Source organism: Haemaphysalis longicornis, unplaced genomic scaffold, assembly GCF_048455015.1.
Source record: "Haemaphysalis longicornis isolate Haplotype H1 unplaced genomic scaffold, Haemaphysalis longicornis Haplotype H1 scaffold_1, whole genome shotgun sequence".
Taxonomy (NCBI): Eukaryota; Metazoa; Arthropoda; class Arachnida; order Ixodida; family Ixodidae; genus Haemaphysalis; species Haemaphysalis longicornis.
The window spans coordinates 73960811-73973299 of NW_027526203.1; the positions used below are offsets into that span (position 1 = coordinate 73960811).

At 48.7% G+C, this 12489-nt stretch overlaps 1 pseudogene; it reads right to left on the reverse strand.

The window, feature by feature from the left end:
- Positions 1-5762: 5762 nt before the first annotated feature.
- On the reverse strand, positions 5763-6710 carry LOC144179606 (26S proteasome regulatory subunit 6A-B pseudogene; annotated as a pseudogene).
- Between the last annotated feature and the right edge of the window lie 5779 nt (positions 6711-12489).

The following is a 12489-nucleotide window of genomic DNA, read 5'->3' on the forward strand; positions in this document are numbered from 1 at the left end:
TCTTAAGCGCCATATGGAACCAAGACTGCCAGATCAGAGGCCCTCGCTTTGCATGTAGCGAATCAGAATGGGAAATGAGGGCCTCGTTCAATTAAGACAGAAATAAGGGTTGGCAGTCAAGAATGCCTCGGAAAGCAAAGGGGAGAATGCGGTTGGTTAGTGAAACAGATGAAGAATTACGTGTCCGATACCCTACCCGGCCGGCCAGCTTTTTACACTTTCTTTCAAAAAACTGTATCAGTTTCAATGTTAATAAAATGACCTACGACATTTTCCCCTTCGCTTTCGTTGGCTTTCTTGACTGCCTACCCTTATTTCTGTCTATATATATATATATATATATATATATATATATATATATATATATATATATATATATATATATATATATATATATATATATATATATACGACGAGTGCAGAGCAGTACGAAGGCGGGAAAATTGAATTTTCATTTAGTATGTCACATGACACCGGTGGAGCACCGCCAAACCCTGCAAACTAGAGCTATAATAAATGTTTTTTTTCAGTCACGACTCCCTTTTCTTTATAACGAGAGCGTGAGGGTTTGGAGTGTTGAGCGGAGAGCGTGTTGCGTGGCAAGACCGGCAGACGTCTATACTCTCTCGGAGACATTTGTTATGTTTGAAGCAGATAAGCGGCGAAAGCATTCTCCGTCGCAAGACAACTGCTTTTGAAGGACCTTATTGAGCGTTTGGGGGTGACTCTATCTGTTCCACCTATATTATCTACTTGGGCAACAAATTTGGGGTATGAAAAAAGGGATATATATACTTGCATTCAAACTTTTCTTTCCGCTTCTGGTCGCTTGAATTGCTGGTTTACTAATTGTTGGGCAATTGGCGTTTTACTCATAAAGAACTTTCATTTTACAGCCTCTGTCTTTCCAGAGATAAACTAGTATTTTGGGGGACTTATGGAGTAGATTAATAGGTATTTATCCCTCCCAAACCCCCTATGGGACGGGCAAAAAACGTTTTTCGGGCATTATCATCACCATCAGTAGCATTATTTGCGGCCACAAGTGGCAGATATGCCTAACTATTGCTTTCTACCGTTTTAGCATTGCGAGGGTCTTCTCATGCTGGCTACCGCCTGGCTGCTTATCGAAGATAGAAGAACGAAGCGATCGTGACCGTTCGACCTCCGTGACGCTGACCAACCTCTTGACGTCAGCGACGACAGCGTGTTCAAGCCCATAAAACCGAAGTGAAGCAACGAACCATCGGGATTTGGGGCCACAAGTGGCAGGTGCCTAACCATTGCTTTCTGCCGTTTTAGGTATGCATTTTGATTGTTATTTCTTCTACTTAATTGTATGTGGCCTGCAAATCCCTCTTTTTGAACATGGCTATTGATGTGTGTAGTTATCGTGCTCGCATTGTTTCGTTCTTTGCTAGCCGAATGCCTAAGTTTTTTTGGGACAGCCATTTCTCTGCCGGAACAACGCTTATCCGTGCACTCAGCCCTAGGCCCTCGACTCTCTTGCTGTCCATGTGCCTCGCAATGCTACTGCTTTGCGCTGGCGACGTGGAGTCTTAATCCGGGTCCTAAGATCGAGGATGTGGTCACCTCACTAAAAAAGTGTCATGATGAAACCACGTCCAGTTTAACCCCGTCCCGCCTCTCAAGCTTAGAAAAGACCGTGCACAAAGTATCAGACCTGACAGGAAACGTTGAAACTTTCATCGACACTGTTCAGGAAGTAAAGCAAAATGTTTGCAAGACGAACGAAGGACTTGCTGACGTCGTGGAGGATATGAACAATCGAATGAGGCGAAATAACCTTATAATCAAAGGCCTTCCAGAAGAAGATCACGAAGGGTATGTAGAGTCCGAAAGAATAGTCAAAGAATTCTTCTCAAATCATCTTCACATTGAGGCTGGCGACATCGAACGCGCTCATAGATTAGGAAAACCCCGACCTGACTTTGATCGCCCTATCATACTGAAGTTTCTGAACTTCAAATCAAAATTAGAAGCTCTGTCTAGCGCCCCGAAGTTGAAAGACCTCCAGAAGCCCAAGGTCTGGCTTCAGGAAGATTTCTCGTCAAAAGTCCAACTTGCCAGAAAGAAGTTACGCGACTACGCTAAGGCTCAGCGCAAAGGTGATGAAAAATTTACGGTGCGTTTTAACAAGCTTCAGATGCATAACTCCACATTCTGTTACGACTCGGCCAATGATTGCGTTGTCATGGTGTCAACAGATAAACAAAAACCTCCTCAATGACCCGATAAAACACGTCACCACACGCCTAACTTGTCAAAATCAGTTTCACTGCTTTTTTTTTATTTTCGCAGCGTTTATAAAAGACTTGATGCAATAAACGCCCTCGTGTACACGTGCTCAGCTGACATAGTCGTAGGTACGAAATCGTGGTTGACTGAGTACGTAACGAACAGCGAACTTTCGTTTCCATCATTGTTCGTTCTGTTTCGTAAAGATAGAATGAGTTTTCGAGGTTGCGGCGTAATTATTGCCATAAAAGAAGTCTATCACCCATCCTTAATTCCTTTAGATTCTCCCCTTAAAATTGTCCGGGTTTCATCATATTTCTATCACATTCATTGCATAATTGGTGCCTGTTACCGACTCCCTGATAGCCGGCAGGATTTCGTTGAGCTTCTTCAAGAAGCCATTGATTCGATTTTTCTCAAGTTTCTGATGTTTTTTTTTAATACTTGGCGGCGACTTTAACTATGCTTCAATCCACTGGTCCACTTTATCTGTCCCTGTTCATCCTAATCGCCATGAACAGCTCAGCTTTCTGCGCCTTCGCCATTATCATAATCTGCAACAGATTGTGCAGGAACCAACACGTACAACAATATTTTAGACCTTATAATAACCAATCATCCCGACAGCACTCAAGTTCAGATCTTGGAAGAAATAACTGATCATAGGGCAGTTCACTGCTCTCTGCCTCTTCCGCGTGCCAAGATTGATTGATTGATTGATTGATTGTAGGGTTTAACGCGCCGACGCAACGCAGGCGATGAGGCGCGCCGTAGTGGAGGGCTCATAACGTCGTCATAACGTCGTCATACTCGCGTTATGAAAGCGCAACTGCTTTACTAAAATCGTTGCCCACGCCAAACATTTTTGCGCAGTGTGTAGAATGACCACGTTACATGAAAACTGATTGGATAATTTTCTGTACTTAGGGCAGCGCTGTTATCACTAGTCGCTGCGCCTTGACATGTGGGTTATAATAAATTCTCTTTACCCCCCCGCTTAATCTTCCTTTCCTTGCCACGCGCCATAAAATTGCAAGGCTATCATTTTCCGCTCACTGTTCCACAGCAACTCCCCGATCGCGCGCAATCATGTCCTCTCGCCGTCGCACATCTCAGCCCGTGTTGATCACCGTAACAAAGTTAATCTCATCTTTCCAAGAACAAAAAAATACCAAAACTCGCCCTTAGCCCTGTCGATAAGTGACTGGAATTCCTTGCAAGGTGATATCGCAACTCTATCAGAGTCTTCATCCTTTCTTAAAGCGTTAAAGGTGTTCTTAGAAATTCCAATTGATTAATGTAGTTATGTGGTCGTGTTGCTGATGTTATTACTTGATTATTCTTGTGTTTTTTGCGCCAACACTTTGTTACCTGGAGCATATTGTATTGTTATTAACGTACCCTTTCTTCTGCACAGTTTATACGCATGCTTTTTTTCCTTATTACTTCTGTCATGTGTAGTTTTCCTGCGTGTTTACATTTAAGCTTTATATAATGATGTCTCGGAACATTTAATGTATTGTGCACTTGTTGAATATCTTCCTAATTCCCCCTATGTAATGCCCTCCCGGGTCCTTTGGGTATGTAAAAAAAAATACATGAAAAATTACGTGTTCCATTCCGCGAAAAAACCGTCCTCATCGTTGTTATTGTTGCTGTGCGATTAAGAAAATGGCCTTCGCTGGAGAGAGTATATAAAGAACACGTGAGATTCGATTGGATTTAGACACGAGTCTACAATAGCAGTGCGATACGAGGTACTACTGTGCTATCTTGGCAGGTTGTCAGCGATACAGCAAAGGTTCTTGTCGCTCTTGCTGTTCTTTTCTTATTGGTCCATAACCACTTCGGGGATTGGCCAGAAATCGCGTGCTTTGGGTGGCTATTGTGCCCGCTTCACAAAATTCACAAAATTACGATTTGGAAATGTAGAAGCAGTAGAATAGTGCGTGCTGCCTGACACCTGAACGTAATGGCACGTGAGTAGAACGGCTGAACACCAGCAGCACAGAATGCTCGTTCGTTGCGGCGCGTGCCAGTGTATACGCTTTGTGGTGTAATTCGCTCCGTAAGACGACGAAACGAAACGCAAGAGACGCAAACACGATGCAACAGAAGAGAAGCCGGTCTAAGTAATTCGTGCCAAAGGACAAAAAACGATAGCGGAAAAGACACGCAAATATGATGTACCAGTAACGAAGTTGTTAATAAGTATAACCAGGTTTTCGCCTTCAAAGCCCGTAAGAAAACTGATGTGCTCGCCAGAAACACCGGATGTTTCTGCTGATGAGGCATATAATGCATTCGTCTAATTTAAACATTGATTTAAAGCTTAAAACTGATTGATTGATTGATTGATTGATTGATTGATTGATTGATTGATTGATTGATTGATTGACTGACTGACTGACTGACTGACTGATTGACTGATTGACTGATTGATTGACTGATTGACTGATTGACTGATTGACTGATTGGTTGACTGACTGATTGATTGATTGATTGCCTGATTGATTGATTGACTGATTGATTGACTGATTGATTGATTGATTGACTGATTGATTGATTGATTGATTGATTGATTGATTGATTGATTGATTGATTGATTGATTGATTGATTGATTGATTGATTGATTGTAGGGTTTAACGCGCCAACGCAACGGAGGCGATGAGGCGCGCCGTAGTGGAGGGCTCCGGATTAATTTTGACCACCTGGGGATCTTTATCGTGCGCCGAAATCTCGTACACACGGGCGTTTTTGCTTTTCGCTTCCATCAGAAAAGCGGCCGCCGCGGCCGGGAATCGAACCCACGACCTCGTGCTCAGCAGCGCAACGCCTTAGCCACTGAGCCACCGCGGCGGGTAAAGCTTAAAGCTACGCACAGGACCGCGTAAAAAATTACGACAAATTGCTAGGCCGTTGTAAAACGTAAAACGGACGCCTAAGGTCGCCTGTGCTCCGCGCGCCACCGTGCCTGTGCTCCTCCCACCGCTTCCCGCGTCATAACCAGTCTGTGAGACTGCAGGAGCGGTCACGCTACGAGACGCGAATTTTAGCGGGCGTGCTCGTGCCGCCCATTCCACGGTTGAAAGAGGGCCCGGCTAGCTGGAATAAGTACCGAGCGCGTGTCAGTTAGTTCCCATCAAGGGTCAAAACCACGCCGTTGTTTCGCTCCAGCATTGGGAAATGATTAAAAGTAGCCCAGGAACGCATGCCGCAAGAAAGGACCACGGGATGACAGCCAGTCACCGAATAAAATTGTTTAATTATTAACAGAAAAATATTTCACTTCCCTCAATTATAATATAGTTAATGTCCTGCACCTCCATGGCGGGGTCCGTGTAGCCCTCGTTGGTAAGCTTGCCGCAGTTACTCGGAATGGCTGTCGTGTCAGCCTCGAGGCAGCCTACCTTGAACTGCGTCCCGTTGAACGTCATCGATGTAAAGCTCCAGATCATCGAAATTAGCGCCCGTATCGAATTTCATCTTGCGTGAGTGGATCTCAATGATGCGCGTACAGGCGTCTGCATTGGCATGCAGGAGCTCCATTGACCTGTCCAGTCGACACCACGTCAGCAGGGCCGAGCGAGGACCTCCAGCCTAGTCTGTTGCCACCATCACTGACGTCCGCACTCGAGCTGAGCCAGTCCAGCAGGCTGAGCAGCTCCAGCATGGTGCGCTGCACCTCCCTGTCGCCGGCCTTCTCCGAGTCGAAGCGCTCGTTGCCGATGGCATCGAGCCCGCCATTGAATGTTATGGCGGGCGTCCTCTGCTTGGCCGGGGCGAACGCGTTCCTCACCAGCTTGGCTCCTTCGCCGATGGATATCTGACCGAACGGGGAGCCCACGGTCTTGAGGAAGGTTGACTTGGTCTGCGTCGCGCAAGCCCGAGCCAAGACGGCCTTGCCGGTTTCGTGGGGCCAGGAAAGCAGCCCTCCTTCCTCCAATGGCGTCATTCCGGGGTACGCGAACCTCTCTTTGTGCGTCATAGGCATCACTATAGCCACGGTGTCGTCCAGGTCTTGGGACTGTCTGTCGAGACCCCCGATGTCACTGTACTGCTCCGAGAGCCGCTCGTCAACTTGGATAGCTTTGACGTTCGAGTCACATTCTGGCGGCAGTGTCTGGTGGATGACGAAGGAGTCCTTGTTGGGACCGGGACGCAGCTTATTCGCATGCAGGATTCCGACCCAGGGAGAGTAGGAATTCTGGCGTCTGAAAGACTTGATCCCGGCTCCTGTCAATTCTATTACTGCGCTGGCGCCATCCTCTTCACCATGTTCCAGCGGGTCGACGTCGAGCAGCTCGACAATGCCTGACACCAGGTACGGCAGGGCCTCGTTTTCCTTGTTGTTGTCGCTGTTCTCCCGGATCTGCCGCTTGCGCGCTTGGATCCCATCCGGGACTTGCATGATCTCGCCTTTTACGAACCTGACTTGGTCGTCCGGCATCATCGTCTTGCAAACAATTTCCTCCGTGGATGTGCTGGACACGTCGTTTCCCAAATCTGCATCAACGTTCCACACGAGCGCGGGAATGCCGGACTTGGCTCACTGCTACGGGGTCTGGATTCGTATAACTGATGTCGGTGACAATGCTTCCACCCGAGCACTGCAACCAGGTTACCAGCTAACAAAAAAGGAGGAAGACGACTCAAAGCTGAAACATCAGTGAGCCAAAAAAAGGCGGCCCTTCCCTTTCCGGCACGCGGTGCTCACGTAATGCCTTGGCGTTCCGCTGTGACCATGGGCTCGTGGTTAGATGCGCACGCGCAGACAACGCCGGGCTCGGCTGATTCAGCGAGGCTGCATCAGATGGCGCGCAAGCAGTGCGAACGCGGGCAAATTGAACTGAATGAAGAAACTTTTATGCTCGCATTTATAACTGGAGGAGTGACAGGAGGCGGGACGAGCTTCAGGGGTGAGACGGGGGAGAGAGAGCAGAGGGCAGTACGTGACCGGGGCTTCCGAAAACTGTCGTCTTTGGTCGACATTTGGACAGAATGAAGCAAATGCACGGCCATTTTTCCTCCCTATATCCCCCTCCCCTTCTTAGGCAGCAAGCCCTGTCGTAAGTGGGGCTTGCTACGTTAGTATTCATTAGGTGTGGGCATCGGTTAAAAATTTTAATCCGATTAATCGGCAGGCTTTAACCGTTTATTTGCTTGGCTAATCGATTGCGTTGGTTTAGAAATAAATATGACAAAATAATCCCTGGTATTCCGAGTCCTTCCTTTGCCCGACCCTCCAGTGGAGGGGATCCTTGAAATCGATTTGCCCATTCATTAGCATTGCGGAATCCTCTCCTCAGCCGAGTGGAGGAAGCAAATGGAGTGGAGCAGGGACTCAGAATACGGTCCAATATCTTGTACTTTTTACACAAACATATTAATCAATAATATCAATATGCTACTATGCCTGTTCACAGCTCCTTGTAGTGGTTTGTGGGAGAGGAAAAGGAAAGGAAGTGCACTGGGGATATTATTGATCTCGGCAGGAAGCTTACCTGCATACAACCCAGTGCGGGGAGGGGAGGAGAGGAGGAATGGAAGAGTAGGGCATAAAGAGAGAAAAAAGAATGAAAGATAGGGCTAAGTCCTTTTTCTATTGCGTAAGGGGAAATTAAATGTACAGATACACTCCGGATTCCCGAAGGAATCGGAGCAGGGGGCCATGATGTGGTCTTTGTATCCACGCCATGAAATCTGGCGGACGTCCGGGGCGCGGGCCGCAGGTGGCGATGTGCACAGCGCGCAGGCTTTGCAGAGCAGGGCAACTCCACACCAGGTGCTCTGCTGTAGCCTGGTCAACTGGAGCGGGGCAAAAGGGGCAGGTGGAGTTGAACGGGGCATGGTATTGAGGTGGCCAGGACCTTGTCACAGCTGGCGTGAGGGCGACTCCCAGGCGAAGACGTCTGAACAAGACCTCATCTTGGCGAGACAACCCGCCATGGAGATCCGTACCGCGCGAAGGAATGAAAGCGCGCGCGCTGCGCCGTAGACGTTCTTTTTCACTGACGAGGCTAAGACCGTTTCACGAAGGTGCAAGAGGAGCTGGATATTGCACACGCACGGGGTCTGTTCTGGCATCTGCAGCCTGCATTGCGGGGTGGCTGTTCCTTTGGCAGCATGACACGCGCACACGACATGGATAAGTGTCCACTATGTCCTGGATTTATAGCAGATGTTCGTTGAACGTGAGAGTTTTACGAAGCTCTCGTACAGCTGCCGACGATTTAGTGTAAATTATACACTGTGGTGAAGCCTGGTTGATTATCAAAGATGTGTGTAGCAGAGCATCCCGCACTGCAAGGAGTTCTGCATGCGTTGATGGCCACTTCTCCGTTGTTATGTAAGTGCAGGTTACTGGATCGGGAGCCACAGTCGGGCGAAGAAGAGCGGTATGAAGTAAGATATCGGAAGCACTAGCGTCGACAAATATCAGCGTAGAGGAAGGGCTAGCAATGTTCATAGAAGGCGGAATCGAAGCCCCAACTGTCCGGGGATGAATACGGGCAACAGGTCGTGTATCCGTTAATTAGTGGAACTTCCATGGGGGCGGCATATTGGTGTTTGATAGTCGTCCGGCTGGTTAATCGGTCATGTACGCTGCAAGAGCGTACATGACCGTACATTACTGCTTATGAGCACATCTATTGTCTAAACAATATTAAGGTGGCTAACCATTGATTTTTAATGGCCAAGTCATGGAGTAGGGGATCATAATGTATACCTCGAGTTATTCTTTCTCAGTTAATTTCTTATTCTCTTCGTGATATGTAATGTATCCGACCTGACGCTTCTCGTGGCCAACTTCCGTACCTATCTCGTGTTGTTTTTCCTTCCTTCCTTCCTTCCTTCCTTCCTTAACATTCATTCCATTCTTTCTCTTTCTGACTCTCTCTCAATTCCTCCCTCCCTCCCTCCCTCCCTTCCTTCCTTCCTTCCTTCCTTCCTTCCTTCCTTCCTTCCTTCCTTCCTTCCACCATTCTTTTCCAGTAGAGGACGAAACTTGCAAAATGTACGTAGTTTCCTCTCCCATCGACGCCCGTCACCTTTCCGTCTGACACCCCACCGAAAAGTGGCTGAGTGAAGCGCGTACTGTCTGCATTGCATGCCGAAAGGGCTCTTGCCTGGAGCGAACAGTCACGCCGAAAGCCACGCCCAGACCATCGGCTGCGTTCCCCTTGAATCTGAACACAACCCCCGTGATCTCCAGCAGGGAGCGGTTGTCATCCCGCGTTGACCTTTGTGACAGACCCACCTTCACGCCCCTAACTGATGCAGATGGTGTGGCAGCCACAAGGTAGCCACTCCATAAAGCCTTCATTTCGGCCAACCTTCGGCTACCTAACAGAACCTGAGACGCGGTGCCTGCAGTGAAGAACCCAATTAGTCTCCTTAGATATATTAGGGTCCTCTTCCTTTGCGACCCCGATGATGATGCTGAAGATGATGCTTAGCGGCTTCCCCGTTGTAACGGGGTAACGTTGCACAGCGACCTTAGTCGTAACACCACTGTGCAATCGCCTTGCCAAAAAAAAAAAAAAAAACCTTTATGGAATTTTTGTGCTAGTCTGACTTCTCTGTTGGCATGTTTCCCATATTGTTCTCTGCTCTTTTCCCACCAACATTCTAACCTTCTTTTCCTAACCTCTACTCCGGTCTAATTCATTTTTCCGTTAACCTTAAAGCCAAGCGCTTTCGGAAGCTGGATGTCTTCCTCACTGAGGACTGGACGCCGTACCGCCCACGCCATCTAGCGAGACAGTGCACAAATGCACGCGTGACTTTATTTTTCCTATTTCTTCTTTACCACCCCGTGATAAAGCGTCATGTATTATATATACGCAACTCCATTGGGCAGAACATCGGGCTAGGTATCACGTGGATATTTGTTTATATGTACAGCAAACATTATTTTATAAAGGAGATTTACACTGTAACCCGCATGCCAAAAAGTATTGTATATTAGCTATTGAAATTTACGCTTGACAACTATGCTTCCTAGGTACACTTCCATAACTAACTGGGAAATGGCGAGACTTCATTTCAGACCTAGCACTAAGCTCACGGGTCCGCGAAGGAAAAGCTGTGTCACGTCGATCTCAGTTGCTTGCATCAGTAGTGGCGGGATACAATTGGTGAGACAAACTGCACTTGGATTTCTCCAGAGCAGCCAATCAGCGAGTCACGAAGCGAAATAATTTACGCAGAATTTCCCGTTCATTTTCAGGTCGTCGGCCCGCGGGGGCTTCTCCATCTCGAAGGTATTCATTAACCTACGGAGCTTGAGCGCCGCTGACGCAACACACGCACAGACCAGCAGAAAAGTTACAAAACGCGGCCCGCTTTTAGTTGCTTCTAGTTCAGCCATAGACTGTGCGGCTAAAGAAGGCCTCGCCACTGGCCGCACTGTAGCTGTCCCTTGTAGTATACAGTGTGCATTCTCCGTAAACATACACCGCACCCCTCCACGCCGGGCGGCAGTGCGTGAACTGTAGGCGCGCACGCCCATTACGGAAGGTCCCGCGAGCCGGTAGCCAGAAGGAGAAGAAAGGGACGCCGCCGCCCAGCCGCGGCTTGCCAGGTGATCGCGCAACCGACCCGAATGCGCAGAACGGCCGTGGCGCCAGACACGCCGCCGCGGCGTATCTACTTACCCGCCGTAGCTGGTTCTTCGTGCCGTGCACGACTAGGGCGACGCGGCGCGCGCGTTCTTCCCAAAGTGCTTGCGGTTCTCGGAACTGACCCTCCGGTCCACCGTCCTCCCGCCCCCCTTCGCGATCGCAGCTTCCTGCTACGCCGTCGCGCGCGCAGCCGAGAACTGCGCGCCGCCAGCTGCGCGCTTGCCCCGCAGCGCCGATTCGGTGCAGCGTTATCGCAATCCACGAAGCGTTTCAGTCTGGAACGGGATCAGTGGCGCTTGGGCAGCGCTTGGCTTCTGGCTCACGCGAGCTGGGTTCGTTTGGGACAAAGCTGTTAAGGTGCGTTAAGGTGCGTTTCGAAAAAACAACAAAGCAGCGAACATGTAAGGTATTCTGCTGAGCAATGCAGTTTTAATACAAGTTCGAAATTATTAACGTCCATTCTAAGTACCTCGCCCAGCTGTCCACACTAAGCACTCCGGCCACATGATAGATTATGCCTCCGTAGCAACTCCATCTACTAATAGGCTGTATTGTTGCGCCACCCGCATGCCGGTTGGTCGTCTCGTGTTCGAGATGAGGCCCCGAGAGGCTGGCTAGCGCCAGATGCTCAACTCACCAGTTCGCAGCCCGGCCAAATGGTTCCCACTGTGCTTCCGATTGCTTCTCTGGCAGGAGCAGGGTCGAACCAGGATATCGGACGGGGGGTTTTCCCCTTTCGCGAACACAAGTTTATACGAACGTGCGTGAGCTCTGCAGGCGTTTCGGGGCGCCGGTATACACCAGTCAGCCTGCTTGCCTTGCCTACGCCATCGGAGGGGCATATATGCTGTGGCTGGCGAAGCTCGTGACATTGTATGCGGAGCAGCAAACAGCGTACAGTGTAAATAAGTACGAACCCTCAAGCAAGTGACAAGTGAAGAAGGTAGGGTCAACATACTTGCGCGCCCTGGCGAAGCAGGCAGCGCGTAAATAGTTTATCATGAGCTAATTTCCTAACTCATGGTGTCTAGGAAAGACTCAAAACAAACTGCCACTGGTGCATTACCAAAACAAAACAAAAAAAAAAAGCCAGCACAAATAACCGCCCTGCGCCTCCAATAGGGCTGAAGGAAAACGGATCTTTGGAAACCGTAGCTTTAGTGAGTTTAGTCAGTAAAATCCTGTTCCTCTTGCCCACGGGGAGCTCCCGGGATCTGTGAGAGCTGCTCAGGCAGTGTGCGTTCGCTGCTCATTACGCGTATCTTGCTGCCCACCACTGCATGCGCATCACATGCGTTCATTGACGGGATGCTTGTTTTCCACTACAACGCGCTACTAGTGGAAACGGTTTATTACAATGTCTCACGCTGTATGAAAAGCGAAGACCGGCCGAAGGTTTTACACGAGAGCACCATGTGCCCCATGAGGCGAAAAACCCGGTGATGTCAGCAGTGATGTCCCAAAATTCCAATACAAAAGAGAAATAATAATAAAACCGTCAGAAACGGGATTAGAACGCAGGGAACAGGTGGCTAGCATGTGACGTTACTCTTTCCTCTACACCTTTGCTTCGATTTTCGCGATAGGTATGCACACTTGAGA